Raw genomic sequence first — 15,605 nt, forward strand, 5'->3', positions numbered from 1 at the left:
TCCATTTTCTGGCATTGTCATGGTACAGCACCATAGCCTGCACATCTCAGGAATAGTCGTTTGTTTGTTTGTTTGGTCAAGCTCAGAATTGCATCACTTGCTCCACTTCTGAGATCCATGCTTATGCTCAACTAGAGATAGAATTTGGCCCCTGGGATTAGCACCTCACAAAAAAAAATCAATAGAAGCAAATACCTTGATAAATGGGTCCCCACAGCCTAGCCATCAGCTCCTGAATCTTAATATTAGCCTATTTCATATACTATATTTAATATCAGGGGGAAATGACATTACCCAGCCAGGAACACCTATATGTAGTTCTCTCTCCTTTCCCTTAAATATCTTTATACCTTGCTTAGACCCCAAGGGACTTATGAAGGTGAATCCAGTCTGACACAGAAAATGAGAGGGAGACGCAGGATACAAGGGAAATGTCCACAACACACATTTACAATCCCACAGGGGAGCTATGACAAGACAGAAAGAAAAGTGTCATCTCATGCACCATAGGCATCAGTTTGAAATCATAATCTGTTCTATGTCTCAGCTTCTTGGCAAACATTGAAAAAGCACAAGGGTTGGAAGATTAGCGTGGCAAGACTATTTCCAGATAGCAAATTGCTTGAAAAACATTTCTGTTAGAATAAGGGAACCACTGTGTATAGGCTACTAAATAAGTAAAAGAAGCCTAACCTGGGATCCAGTTGGGTTTTACCTTCTCTCATACTCAAGTACAGTGAGTTATTTCAATGGGAGTACAAGGGATCTTGCTAACATAAGGCAATTTTCATCAACTGATCCCCCAGCTTATCTTGATGTCATGTTGCTTCCAATTTAGATGATGCATTATGTTGCCCTTAAGCCTGCATTACAAAATAAATAAATAAATAAATAAATAAAGCTGAAAGAAAACTTTCTCCAGTGCTCTGGATTCTATTAACGGACTGAATTTCCCATTATATAATATCTCTTTCCCTTGTGGCTGGAAGCTGTGAAACAGAGCCACATCATACTCCAAGTACGCAAGTCTCTGCTGCCAATAGTTTAATCCCAAATGGTGTCAAAGGGCCCACTTCCAGCAGTTATGCATATATTTTTAAGACACCCCACCACAGTCATCTACTCGGGATATTCCCTCTGAACAATGGATGATTGGCAGATAACATAATGTTTAACTTCTGTCTTTACTTTTGTACATGTTTATGGCTAAATTGCACAGCTGCTCATTTATCAGCTACACAGTCTTGTAGCATAGATGACATCAGATATTCCTTAGGCACTGTCTCATGATCTCCTTTGGGTTCTTGAGGTGGACTGTGATGCAACACATCATGTTGCTAGATGTGTAAAGGAATATACTCTGGCATGCTAAAAATGAGCTGATAATGCCTTACCCCTTCTTGAGGCCCTTTAACAGCCTCTTGAGGAAGTTTGAAGAGCTGCCAAGTATTCAAGATGTGCTGTGTTCTGTAGAATATGGCTTGCCAAAGAACAATTTCTCTCCTCCCTTTCTCCCCTCCCCGCCCCCCACCAGAAACCATTACACGGAAAATAGATAAGAGGAAAAGAAAAACTGTACATGAATAAGTGCAGCAAAGAAGAGGCTGAGGTACTTCTGAGATGGTGAGTAAAGGAAAAGAAATCAGGGCTGTCTCCTCTTTCACAGAAAGACCTCTATGTTCTAGGGGACTTCATGTCCAAGTGCCAAATGGAGACAGCTCCAAGGAGCATTGAGCTCTTTCTAGTTCAGAAACCCAAGTAGTACAACCTAAGTACCACAGGCGTAGGACGGAATACTTGTGCAGGCTATCGCTCCTGTCAGCTTCTGACTAGTGGTGAATTTAATACTAATGAAAGGGTTAAAGCCAGATATGCCAGTTATTAGTTTAGGATGACTGGGTTTTGCGGGAGTGGGGTGGGGTTTTTGTTGTTGTTGTTGTTTTTTGGTGTGTCATACAAGTACCATGAAATACAGTCCCTGATATAAACTTTCTTGAGAAATAGGACCCAGTGGTTCCTAATCAAGGCTTCAGTCCAGGAAAACACTTAAGCATGTGTCTCTCTGTCACCTGCAAGAAGTCCTATTAACTTCAAAGGGGCATCTCATGTGCCTAAAGTTAAGCTTGTGCATAAGTGCTTTGCTGGATCCAAGCCTCCAGAATTATTGTTTACTAGGTAGAATTTAGTGTACTTATATGCAGTAGTTTCCACCTACATGTATCTATATCACGTCAGAAATAAGAATAATTACTTGTCTCCTGGAATGATGGGAGGATTAATTTGTTCAAATTTGCACAGCACTTTGAAGATATAAATTATGATATAGTATTAATAAGCAAGGCTTCGATTAGGTCATGGAATCTGTAACTTCCATTGACCTCCGTGACATTTTCTGTCTCAGGGCTGGAGCTCCCAGCCAGCCCCATGCCTGCAGCTCCCAGCCCTTGCCCAGCCATGGCGGGCAGTGGCAGGACCCTGCAGCCCAGTGACAGCGGGGGGGACCCCATAGCTTCCCAGCCACAGCAGGCCGCTGGGGGACCCCCGCAGCTCCCAACTGCCCCTGGGGGCAAGGGGACTCCGCAGCAGCCCAGCCCCGTGGGCACGGGGTCCCTGCAGCTCCCACGCACCGCCTATCCCTTTTGTCAGGGATATTTTTAGCGACAGTCAGGGATAGGTCACGGTTTCTATTAATTTTTGTTTATTGCCCATGACCTGTCCCTGACTTTTTCCAAAAATATCTGTGACAAAAGCTTAGCTTTATTAATAAGTACACAATACCAGTAGGAAACACCACTAACACATTTAAGGTCCCTGTACTAATAGCTGTTTTGTTTCACACTTGCAAATATAAGTGAAATTAATGCTGTTTAAATGTGCTGGATCCTCAGCACAAGAGACTGAAGTTCTCCGTTTCTTCACCCAACAGGTACCTCTCCTAGGGTAGAGGCAATGCAGACAGCCTCGCACACCCTCACCAATGTGCCTCATTATTAGCCTTGGAGAGATGAGAGAGTAATTCTGTCTCTACAGCCCATTTATTAGCTTTCATGATCTAGATATACTGCCTAGGATCTGAGAATACCTACATATTTTGCATATAGCACTGAACTGCTATCAGAAGGGAATGGCTTGTGGTTACTCACAATGTAGGCCAAATTCAAATCAGTGACCTAGAGATAAATGGCTCCCCACCTGAGTACCAGCCAGCGGAGCAAGCCAGACTCCTCCTGCTAAAATTTCATTGAATGAAATTGTATTGTGAGGTTTAACTAAGTGGGGGAGGAGGAAAGCAGTTTTAAAATATCTGTTGACAATAGCTGTCCAGAGTTGTCCTTAGTAAGCACAAGCCTTGGTCATGACTGGCACCCTAGTCCTGTTATATCCTTTCCCCAACCCCCGAGGCACTGGAGTCAACATTAGAATAGCCTATTGGCTCAGACCAAAAGTCCATCTAGCTCAGTATCATGTCTGCCAACAGAGGTCAAAGCCAAGTGCCCCAGAGGGAATGAACACAAGAGGTAAACATCAAGTGATCCATCCCCCGTTTCCCATTCCCAGCTTCTTGCAAACAGAGGCTAGGGACACCATCCCTGCCCATCCTGGCTAATAGCCATTGATGGACCTATCCTCCATGAATTTATCTAGTTCTTTTTTTGAACCCTGTTATAATCTTGGCCTTAACAACATCCTCTGGCAATGAGTTCCACAGGTTGAGTGTGCATTGTGTGAAGAAACACTTCCCTTTGTTTTAAACCTGCTGCCTATTAATTTCATTTGGTGATCCTTAGCTCTTGTGTTATGAAAAGGAGTAAATAACACTTCCTTATTTACTTTCTCCACACCAGCCATGATTGTACAGACCTCTATCATATACTACCTTACTCGTCTCTTTTCCAAGCTGAAAAGTCCCAGTTTTATTAATCTCTCCTCATAGGAAAACTGTTCCAATCCCCTAATCATTTTTGTTGCCATTTTTTGGACCTTTTCCAATTCCAATATATATTTTTTGAGATGGGGTGACCACATCTGCATGCAGTATTCAAGCTGTGGGTGTACCATGGATTTATATAGAGGCAATATGATATTTTCTGTCATATTATCTGTCCCTTTCCTAATAGTTCCTAACATTCTGGTAGCTTTTTTGACGAGTGCTGCACATTGAGCACATGTTTTGAATACTATCCATGACGACTCCAAGATCTTTCTTGAGCGGTGATAGCTAATTTAGACCCCATCATTTTGTATGTTTAGCTGGGATTATTTTTTCCAATGTGCATTACTTCACATTTATCAACATTAAATTTCTTCTGCCATTTTGTTGCCCAGTCATCCAGCCTTGTGAGATCCCTTTGTAACTCTTCACACTGTGCTTTGGACTTAACTATCTTGAGTAGTTTTGTATCTGCAAATTTTGCCACCTCATTTTGTTTCCCCTTTTTCCAGAGCTTTTATGAATATGAATATACAGACCCCTGGGGGATTTACCATTCTGAAAACTGACCATTTATTCCTACCCTTTGTCTCCTATCTTTTAAACAGTTACTGATCCATGAGAGGACTTCCCTCTTATCCATGACAGCTTACTTTGCTTAAGAGCCTTTGGTGAGGAACCCTGTCAAAGGCTTTCTGAAAATCTAAGTACACTATATCCACTGGATGCCCTTGTCCACATGCCTGTTGATCCCTCAAAGAGTTCTAGTAGATTGGTGAAGAATGATTTCTCTTTATGAAAACCATGTTCATCTATGTGTCTGACAATTCCATTCTTTCTGTTCTTAGATTCAACCAGTTTGTCTGGTACTGAAGTCAGGCTTACCAGCCTGTAATTGCCAGGATCACCTCTGGAGCCCTTCTTAAAAAAATGGCATCACATTAGCTATCCTCCAGTCATCTGGTACAGAAGCCGATTTAAACGATAGGTTACATATCACAGTTAGTAGTTCTGCAATTTCACATTTGAGTTCCTTCAGAACTCTTGGGTGAATGCCATCTGGTCCTGGTGACTTATTACTGTTTAGTTTATCAATTTGTTCCAAAACCTCCTCTAATGACACCTCAATCTTGGACAGTTCCTCAGATTTGTCTCCTAAAAAGAATGGCTCAGGTTTGGAAATCTCCCTCACATCCTCAGCTGTGAAGACCGATGCAAAGAATTCATTTAGTTTCTCTGCAATGGCCTTATCATCTTTGGGTGCTCCTTTAGCATCTCAATTGTCCAGTAGCCCCACTGGTTGTTTAGCAGGCTTCCTGTTTCTGATGTACTTAAAAAAAATTGCTATTATTTTTTGAGGCTTTGGCTAACTGTTCTTCAACTTATTTTTTGATCTTCCTAATTATATTTTTTTACACTTTACTTGCCAGAGTTTCTCCTTTCTATTTTCCTCACTGGGATTTAACTTCCACTTTTTAAAAGGATGTCTTTTTGCCTCTCACTGCTTCTTTTACTTTGTTGTTTAGCCACGGTGGCACTTTTTTAGTTCTCTTACTATGTTTTTTAATTTGGGGGATACATTTAAATTGAGCCTTTATTATGGTGTCTTTAAAAAGTTTCCATGCAGCTTGCAGGGATTTCACTTTTGGCACTGTACCTTTTAATTTCTGTTTAATTAACTTCCTCATTTTTGTGTAGTCCCCCTTTCTGAAATTAAATGCTACAGTGCTGGTGTTTTCCCCACCACAGATATGTTAAATTTAATTAAATTGTAGTCACTATTACCAAGCAGTTCAGCTATATTCCCCTCTTAGACCAGATCCTGTGCTCCACTCAAGACTAAATTAAGAATTGCCTCTCCTCTTGTGGGTTACAGAGCTAGCTGCTCCAAGAAGCAGTCATTTAAGGTATCAAGAAAGTTTATCTCTGCATCACGTCCTGTGGTGACATGTACTCGTCAATATGGGAACAGTTGAAATCCCCCATTATTACTGAGTTTTTTATTTTTATAGCCTCTCTAATCTCCCTGAGCACTTCACAGTCACTATCACCATCCTGGTCAAGTGGTCGGTAGGTAGTGTATCCCTACTGCTATATTCTTATTATTCAAGCATGGAATTACTATCCATAAGGATTCTATGGTACAGTTTGGTTCATTTAAGATTTCTACTTCATTTGATTTTATGCTTTCTTTCACTATAGTGCCACTCCCCCACCAGCACGACCCGTTCTGTCCTTCTGATATATTTTATACCCTGGTATTACTGTGTTCTTCTTTATGTAGAACAAATATGTAAGTGGGGAGAGCAGCAGAAGTTTTAAAACAAGCTGAGCTGTCTCTGAGATGCTAGGGGAAAGGCTGAGGGAGGGCAGCCTGTGAGTAGGGGAAAAGAGAAGGCTTCAATAAACTGGCACCACCACCTCAGCACTTCCTCAAAAAATATGTGGGACTGTCACTGTGGCTCTTCCTCGGCCCGTTAAAACCAAGGATCAGAGGGTGAATATTTCACCAGAGGAAAGCGCCTCTTTTCCCTCTGGCACATCGATCACTTTAAAATTTCTTCCTACCCCTACTCTCTGCTCCCCCACCCTCATCCTCACTCCTGCTCCCTCTTTAGTATGAGCCCCAGTTAAGAAAACTGATTTAGTCAGAGGTTAAATTTTGCCAAACACATGACATACCAGAGATTGGCATTAGGTGTGACCCTTTCTGAGGTAGGGACTGTAGGGGAGAAAAAAAAAAGCAGGAAAGGTTGTTCTGAATATGCATGGCTGGTGGCCACATCTTCATAGGCCTGTGTATTTGTGCAGTTGCTTTTAATGCCATCCAATCTTTCCTTCTGTCCCTAAATGGCCTGTGTTGAAAATGTCCCTGCCTACAGTTGCTCAACTGGAATGAGGACAAGTTGTTTGCAATGGCCCCCTTCCAAGTGCTTGTGCTGTAACTTTTGTCTTGACTAGTCTCTGAAGATATCTCTGGAGGGATTTTCTTATGCCTCACTTGCACTCCCCCCAAAGTGCTTTTCTTGCTCTACCCTCTTGTAGCTGGATCCACCTTTAAAACTATCACCAAACAGAAATTGATAATATCTACTAACCTAATGCTGGCATAGAACACTCGCTCTTGTGAATTCACACTGAGCTGCAAAGGGTCCAGATGTTGCAGGAGTAGAAACACCGGGTTACCTTTGCTCCTAGCAGAACAGAATGGGCACAGATAATGGCAACAGGGCTGTGACAGTCTTCTGCAAGCTATTACAGCTGATTTGCCACTTATTCCTAAACGCAATGATCTAAGTTCTCTTCTGTGCTAACCTATGAACCATTTTTCTGACGTAGATATTTCTTATTCCTTCGTTTCTCCTGTCTACTTAGTTTTACCAATGGAAGGAGGAGATGTCCCTTCCCTTTAAATCCACATGTGGTTTAATCCAGGCAGAGGAGGAAGAGAAAGAAGTGAGATAACAGATACTGAGTAAGGGGCTATAGCTCTAAGATCACTGGATGAATTTGTGGACACATTAATATACATTACAAAAGAAAAGAATAATTTCCTCTCTTCTCTATTAGATGTGTATAGTACATAATGGCTATAAGGGTGTATGTGTTATCTCTCACCTATTATTTTGTTCATCAACCAAAATCTATGTTTCTAAAAGTATCTATGTTAAAAATGTCTCAGCAGAGATTCTTCTTCTTTATGCGGTGCCATAGGTGCACATGTCCCTTTAAGGAAAAATAAGGGACCGCCCTTGCCACAAACAGGACCATAAATTGGCTCCATTTTGCTTGGGTGCAAGGAAGGGGTGTATGAGAAACTCCTCCTTCTCTGAACAGCCGTGCAGGAGCTGAACAGAATCTTACTGAGACAAGGTTGTGGTTAGACTGTTGAGGTGGTAGCAGGGACTCGAGGTGGAGTTTCTGTTACTGCCCCCAACAGTTGCTAGCTGCATGCAGGGGCATTAAGGCCAGGATAAGTGGGGCTCCTCCCACTTCCTCTCCACTATCCAAGGAAGATGACCAGCCTGGAGTTTGGAGCATGCTACACCCTTTCCAAGGGTGACAGAGCTACTGCTGCCATGAATAGATCTGGGCACTCCCCACCCCTCGCCCAGGTCACAACACCTAGCCCTGTGGGACAGGAATTACCACTGTAGGGTGAGCATGGTGTGGGCTCATTCTCCAACCCTCCCACCAGTGGTCATTTCTTTGGAAGGCTCTCAGGTTCAGCTTTTGGGCCAGGCCCCCAAAAACCTCTGTGTGGCTCTGGCTCCTGGGAGGCTCCCTGGATGCAGTGCAGCCCTTCCACACAGCCCTCCAGAGGGTGTCAGGTGCAGAATCTTGTCCCCAATTTACTCATTGCAACACAACACTGGACAAAAGGGTGGAGGGGCTTAGGGATTTAACACAACCCTAAGGGGCATCACACTATACTGGCATCGCCTATTCTAATTTATATTTTTATTGATTTGGACGTGTTATTGTAACCATTAGAGAGAAAGCCTCCTCCCCCCAGGCATTAATGGGTCACTTCACCTTGAATGGTCTCTTGAAATGTGTTAACTTGTGCTAGACAATCTGTTCCACTCTGAGCACAGGTCCCAGACCTGACAAAGAGCTCTGTGTAAACTCGAGAGTTTGTCCTTCTTACCAACAGAAGTTAGGTAACATCTTTTACTGGACCAACCCACCTTCTCTCTGTATTGATTTGACAAACAGTGATAATCTCCATAACAAATATATCCTCGTTTTGCGAGATAATACTCTAGCTTGGTGATAAACACAACATGCTTGGGGAGTGGGGCGGGGGCATGTTCAGCAATTTCAGTCTTGGCGGAATAGAGAGATTTGGTTTGACTCTGCTGTTATTGGTGGTATGTTAAATCCTTACTAACTCTTTTCTTTTAATCCTAACAACAGATGTGTGTCTGCCTCCATGTTAAAATCAGCAGAGTGGGTGCTTGAACCCTATTCCATCTCTCAGAGAACACTAAAATGCTTTGTTTTACACCTATAATGCTAATGGAAAAAACAAACAAGCCCAGCTTGCTGGTTTATAATTGCATATGTAATGAACTGCTAGCGATATAAGTTAGTTCACTGGCCTTTTTATCATCACCACAGTGTATCAGATAATAGCTTCCTCTTCATGACTGTCATTTGGTCAAATAGATGGTAATCTCAGATGTACAGAGAACAGTTCAACGTATCTTTAAAAATAAGTTCTGCTCTGCTTGCAAGCATGGTGACAGATACTTTGATATATGCATTGATGCGCACCATACATCTGACATCAGTATCTGTCCTACTGAGTCTTTGGGCCAAATCCCATTGACTCAACTCACTGAAGTCCATGGGCCTGATTCTATGTGATTTTTATACCAGTGTAACTCTGGAGTTACTCCCAGTTGGTACCAGTTAAGTGATGGGGACTGATTCTCTAAATGGGACTACTCACAAGCAAGCAGATTTGCTCACTATCCGACAGATCATTTATTTACAGGTAGTAGACACAGAAATGAGGACAATCATATTGTCAGTGATTTCCAGGGATAATTTAAGGCTGAAATCGCAAATTTTGCTGCTAAAAAGAGGAGAGAGAGGGCCAAGGAATAAAATCCTGCAATTCTATTAAGTGCTTTCTCCCCTTCTTTCCTAGTCCCCACATTTCCAAAGGGACAAAAAGGAGATTGCACAATAGAAGAGAGAGGAAATCTGAGAGATCGAAAGTCTTAAAAGGAAACACGTGATTGCAAATCAGTTGATATTTTATGTTTTTCAAAGTTTTCTGGAGAGCCAAAAGAGTATCTTTAAAAAGCCGATTTCTCTTCCCCTCCCCTCCAATTGATTTTAATGAAGGCTGAAATAAACTCCAGGGTTTAGGGGAAAGGAAAAAAACCAAACAACTTAAAGAAATTGGATACATAACCAAATTGTAGAATCAATGGGGCTCTAAGGGACCACCCCTCTGCACTGTGGCAGGATTCATTTAATTGTTCTATAAACTGTTCCTGTAGACGGGTGTTTAGCCTCGAATAACTCCAACAACAGCGATTGCACAACTGCCTTTGGCAGCTTGTCCCATCGTCTAAGAGTTCTTCTACAGTTTTGCCTAATATTTAACCTAAAAACTTCCCTCCTGCTTCAGCCAATTATTATTTGTCCTATCCTCAGTGACTAATGAGAATAATTGATCCTTGTCCTCTTTAAAACATTCCTTTATGTTTCCTGTTATGTCCCCCACGCACACTTGTCTTTCCTTTAGGCTAAAGATGCCAAGTTATCTTAACCTTTCCACTTAGATCCTATTTGCCAAACTTCTTACCATCTTTGTTGCACTCCTCTAAACTCTTCAATTGGACCATGTGTCTTTTTTTCCCCCATACAGAACTGAATGCAGTTACTCCAGTTAAGCTTTAACCAGTGCCAAGAAGAGCACAATAATTATTTCAGTAACCTGACTGACCCCATCTAACAACAAAGACAAAATGCAGCTTGTAATTAAAAAATTTAAAAAAAAACATTTTTAAAGCTAATTTCCTTAATGACCAGAACATCCTACTGCTTGGCGCACACAAATTAAGGAACGTAAAGTCTAGGCATCTTTTTCAATTATATGCTGTGTATTGTATTTTGGACTAGGTACAGCTTTACTCCGATTAGGAACAGGCTGTACTTCATCTCTTGTGCTCCCTCCTACTCCTTTTGTTTCACCCAGACTTCACTCCTGTCTGTTCCCTGTCGTCCTGTCTACATTTGTTCAGCTCCACTGCCAATGTTAAATTTGGGAGCCTTTGTAGACAGCTGCCACTGCTGTTTTTAACACCTTAGCCTATATTAGGTCTTCCAACTTTACTAACTTCAGTGGAGCTGAAGCAACAGTGGGAAATATTGAGAAATTTCCCTCATATAGGCAGAATCTTTATACCTTTTCACCAGGTCCATGCTAGCCCACACCTGGAAAGGCTTCCCAGTTAGCATCCAGCCAGCACTCTCCTTCAAAAAACTTCTCAAAATTCACCTGTTCTGCAAAACATTCCAGCTGTACAGTATGTTCTATATTCATTAACTTGGTACTTGCCTATTGTTTTGCACTGTATTGTATAACCCCTGGGTTATAATCTTGTCAAGAGAGGAATTCGATTCTTTGGCACACTCTACCTAATATAAAGTGCCATACGTGGTAATATATAAATAATTGCCCAACAACAGCAGTTCCCAGGAAATAGATACATGAATTCACCATAATAAAATAAATGTGGATCAAGTAGCAAGACTAGCAACCTCTCTGACTTCAAAGCTAATCTTTGATTTGATGGCAGCATTTTTATTAAGTTGCTTTTGTACTCTACCATTATACAATGTAAGATCTATAGGTATAATTATTAGTTATTTTTCCATACAGTCTTGATTAAACTGAAGTAGTTCTGCTGGAAAACATGTCCATGAACATCTTGCAAGTAGAATAGGTGGGATGATTAGCAAGAAAAATAAAAACCTGGCTAATAGTGTAATATTCTGCTATAAACCTTTAAAGTATTAGGTGAAATTCTGCTGTCAGTTACACACATACAAGCCCATTGTAGTACGTAGGGCTGTGTGCGTACAAATGAGATCAGAATTTGGCTTCAAATAATAACACATCATAACATACCAGAAGTCACTCTATTAAAAAGCATAAGTACTTTATGACTTGGATCCATTAGCCAATATTTCATAAGGCAAAATATTCATTCCTTTTTTATACAACTTGTACGTAGGGCGGTGTCAAGACCTTTTCATATAGATTGGAAGAGTCTAATGCAGTGCAGTCTAAAAGTAAAGGCAGCTCGGAGGGAATGAACAAAATCAAGCAGAAATAGTGACTGCAAGTTATTGGCAGGCAACCAAGAGTCAGTTGGTAGCCAGGAGAACAAGAGTTTGCAAGACCCAGTGAATTTGCATGTTCTTTGCTTATTGGGCATTTTCGACCCCCCGCCCCTTTTTATTTGTTACAGTATTCTAGATACAAATATTGAGCTAAGAAAGATGATCTTTAACCCACCTTGAAATGAGACTTACAAGCATTTTTATAAATAGATTGAAAAGTTGTCTTGTGGCTTTTGTAAGTACATACTGCTCTATGCTCTACACAAAGGCTGTTTTGTTTCTTATTATAAAACAGTACTCCTCCATGAGCCACAACAGAGATCACTAGGCTGTCCCACACAAGTACTGCTGTACCTTTGGGGGACTCTTATTCTTTGTCCTGAACTGGAAGAACACCTCTGAGTAAGGCATGCTAACACAAGTGCTGTAGTTAGGGTCCAATCTAAAGCCTATGGAAGTCAATGGAAATGTTGTCATTCATTTCAGTGGGATTAGGATCAAGCCCATACAATACAGATCTAAAAGTGCTGGGGAGAGGGGATCCTGACCCCACTGAAATCAATAGAGCCAGGATTTCACCCTAGACACATTTGAAATTATAATTAAAATAAATAAATAAATAAAAGTTGTGGGCTATTATTCATCCCTCCCAGAGTGTTCTGTCCACAGACTTGCAGTTTTTGTAGGGATGGGGGCAGGGAGGAAAAATCAAACAGATGTCCCTCTCAAACCTGTCCTGTTGTATAAGGAATTAAAGGGGTCATCCCTCCTCCTTGGATCAGAAATTGTGGTTTAATTTAGTTCTATTTTTAAATACATTTTTATTATAATTCACCCAGAAGCTTACAAAATATGGTGGATATTTATAGTATTGAGACTTACTTAGTTTTTGAGGTACATATTTTTATTGGGTAGAAAATAAAAATATCATCTCATTCCCTGAGGTGCAAGTTTTATCTTTTATGAATGTAAAATGCCCACATTTCCGTATTGGTACCACAAAAGATATATTTTAGCTGCAATTCCTTATTCCAGGCTTGGGTCATTCTGTCCAGGTCATACCCTCATGCTACAGGTCATTGGTTCCAAGAGTGAAACAATATACATGCAGTCAGAAGGGTTTTACATGTAGCAAACCTGAAGACATGCAGACCATGATCTGAGAATTACGAGTTGAGTTAAGCAGGCAAGCTGCCTCCCTAAAGAAGGGACAAAAATAGCAAAAGACTTGCTGAGCCCGTGGCTTGGCATATGGCAGGTGAACCTTAACTTGGGGGGAGGGGTATTTGGGAATCTACAGAGAGGGGCAAGTCTTCGATACTCATTTAGAGCTTAACTTACAGCTGTTTGGTGTGGAGCCTGTACCTTCTCAAACATGGGTGTCTAAATAAGCAGTGTGGTTTTCAGAGGCACTGAACACCCACAATGCCATGGTCTCCGAGGACAAGGAGCTGCGGGGGGGCGGGAAATCAAAGTTTTTCCTGTGTTAAAATGCTTTAATGTTTTTTAATATTAATCCTTCAGGCAGAGCTTCATTGATCTATGCAGAAGGGCTTTCTTCCAAGAGTTCCAGCCAACTGAGCTTGTGCCTCTGTCACTCTCTCTGCTTCCCAAAGAGGGCTTTTCCAGGCCACGTCCTGCAGCATGGGAAAAGATAACTGACAGAGGGGAAGGCTGATAAGAACAGTATAGACAATTTTAAATGTGTTTGGTAAGACAGAAAAGATTTCAAAGCATTTTACAAATATTAATAAATTAATCCTTCCAAACACCCACAGGAGGTAGACATTAGCATTCCTGTTTTATTGGAGGGGAAACTGAGGCAGAGAGATTTACCCAAGGTTATATTGGAAGTCTAGAATAAGACTGCATATCTGTCTAAGGGGCTCCATTGGTATCAAACTTTCTGAGCATTCTTCTCAATCTTACTGGGATGCTCTCTGAAGGACCTTAGATGCATAGAGGATAACTGTGGCAATCCATACATTGCTTGGATGCCTTATAAGTTGTGGCAGGGAAATTAATCAACTTGCTAAGAGAATTTGTTTGAGAGAGGAGAACAAGCTGCAAAGTCCAGGGGCCTGATTTGCTTCTCACTTACAATGGTGCAAATCAAGAAGAACTCAATGGAGTAAACTTGTATATGGATAATAAGAATGTGCAGAGTTATTTAGTATTTTAAGGTTTCAGAGTAGCAGCCGTGTTAGTCTGTATTCGCAAAAAGAAAAGGAGTACTTGTGGCACCTTAGAGACTAACCAATTTATTTGAGCAAATAAATTGGTTAGTCTCTAAGGTGCCATAAGTACTCCTTTTCTTTTTAGTATTTTAAAATGTGCTTAGAAAAGGATATAAAGCTTCAAGACACAAAACGACCTCTAACTTCTGGGAATTAGGAGGAAACTTTCTTGGCTAATCCCCAACTAACAATACAAGATTTCTTTTTCTGAAAGCAGCTGGCACTGGCCAGTGTCAGAGAGAGGATCCTGAACTAAACGGACCATTAGTCTGATTCAGTATGGCAAATCCTGTTTAAAACTGGCATCAGAGGCGAATAAGGCCCCAAATCTGGAGCTGGATACAGACTTTGAATACCTAAAAACTTAATGACAGGTTTCAGAATAACAGCCGTGTTAGTCTGTATTCGCAAAAAGAAAAGGAGTACTTGTGGCACCTTAGAGACTAACCAATTTATTTGAGCATGAGCTTTCGTGAGCTACAGCTCACTTCATCGGATGCATACCGTGGAAACTGCAGCAGACTTTATATACACACAGAGATCATAAAACAATACCTCCTCCCACCCCACTGTCCTGCTGGTAATAGCTTATCTAAAGTGATCATCAGGTTGGGCCATTTCCAGCACAAATCCAGGTTTTCTCACCCTCCACCCCCCCACACAAATTCACTCTCCTGCTGGTGATAGCCCATCCAAAGTGACAACTCTTTACACAATGTGCATGATAATCAAGTTGGGCCATTTCCTGCACAAATCCAGGTTCTCTCACCCCCTCACCCCCCTCCCAAAAACCACACACACAAACTCACTCTCCTGCTGGTAATAGCTCATCCAAAGTGACCACTCTCCCTACAATGTGCATGATAATCAAGGTGGGCCATTTCCAGCACAAATCCAGGTTTTCTCACACCCCCCCCCACCCCCATACACACTTTGTTGTCACTTTGGATGGGCTATCACCAGCAGGAGAGTGAATTTGTGTGGGGGGGTGGAGGGTGAGAAAACCTGGATTTGTGCTGGAAATGGCCCAACCTGATGATCACTTTAGATAAGCTATTACCAGCAGGACAGTGGGGTGGGAGGAGGTATTGTTTTATGATCTCTGTGTGTATATAAAGTCTGCTGCAGTTTCCACGGTATGCATCCGATGAAGTGAGCTGTAGCTCACGAAAGCTCATGCTCAAATAAATTGGTTAGTCTCTAAGGTGCCACAAGTACTCCTTTTCTTTTTGCTAAAAACTTAAGGGAGTTTGGATCTGGGTATTTTGATTCAGCTAATTTTTACAGAGGGGAAAAATATTATCCGCAAAATTCATATCCAGGTTCCTATTTTTGAACACCCCCAAATTCAGAGCAGGCACCTATCTGGGCCTAACTCTCATCTGTTCTATCCTTCACACATTATCATTCATTGTTCATGGGAGGCACATGGAGGAAGACATAGTCCATCCAAAAAGAAGTCTAATTGACAGGAACTTATTAAGGATACAGCTCTTAAAAGGGAGCAGAATATTAAGTCTTGGATCACATTCAAGAGAAGCACAGACCAGGTCTGCTCCCCTGGAAAT

The 15,605-nt window shown here is 41.5% G+C and overlaps 1 protein-coding gene across 2 annotated transcripts in view; it reads left to right on the top strand.

The window, feature by feature from the left end:
• PPP2R5C (protein phosphatase 2 regulatory subunit B'gamma) overlaps nt 1–15,605 on the top strand; it is a 374,584-nt gene that overhangs the window by 33,510 nt on the left and 325,469 nt on the right. The window contains exon 1 of one of the 2 annotated variants that reach the window (XM_048853965.2): nt 1,535–1,623. The exons of the other annotated variant lie outside the window; for it this stretch is intronic. The gene's annotated coding sequence lies outside the window, so the exon portion shown is untranslated. Of the gene's footprint in view, nt 1–1,534; nt 1,624–15,605 lie in introns of those variants that run through there. 2 annotated transcript variants of the gene reach the window in all.

This window comes from Caretta caretta, chromosome 6 (genome assembly GCF_965140235.1).
Source record: "Caretta caretta isolate rCarCar2 chromosome 6, rCarCar1.hap1, whole genome shotgun sequence".
In the NCBI taxonomy this organism is placed as follows: domain Eukaryota; kingdom Metazoa; phylum Chordata; order Testudines; family Cheloniidae; genus Caretta; species Caretta caretta.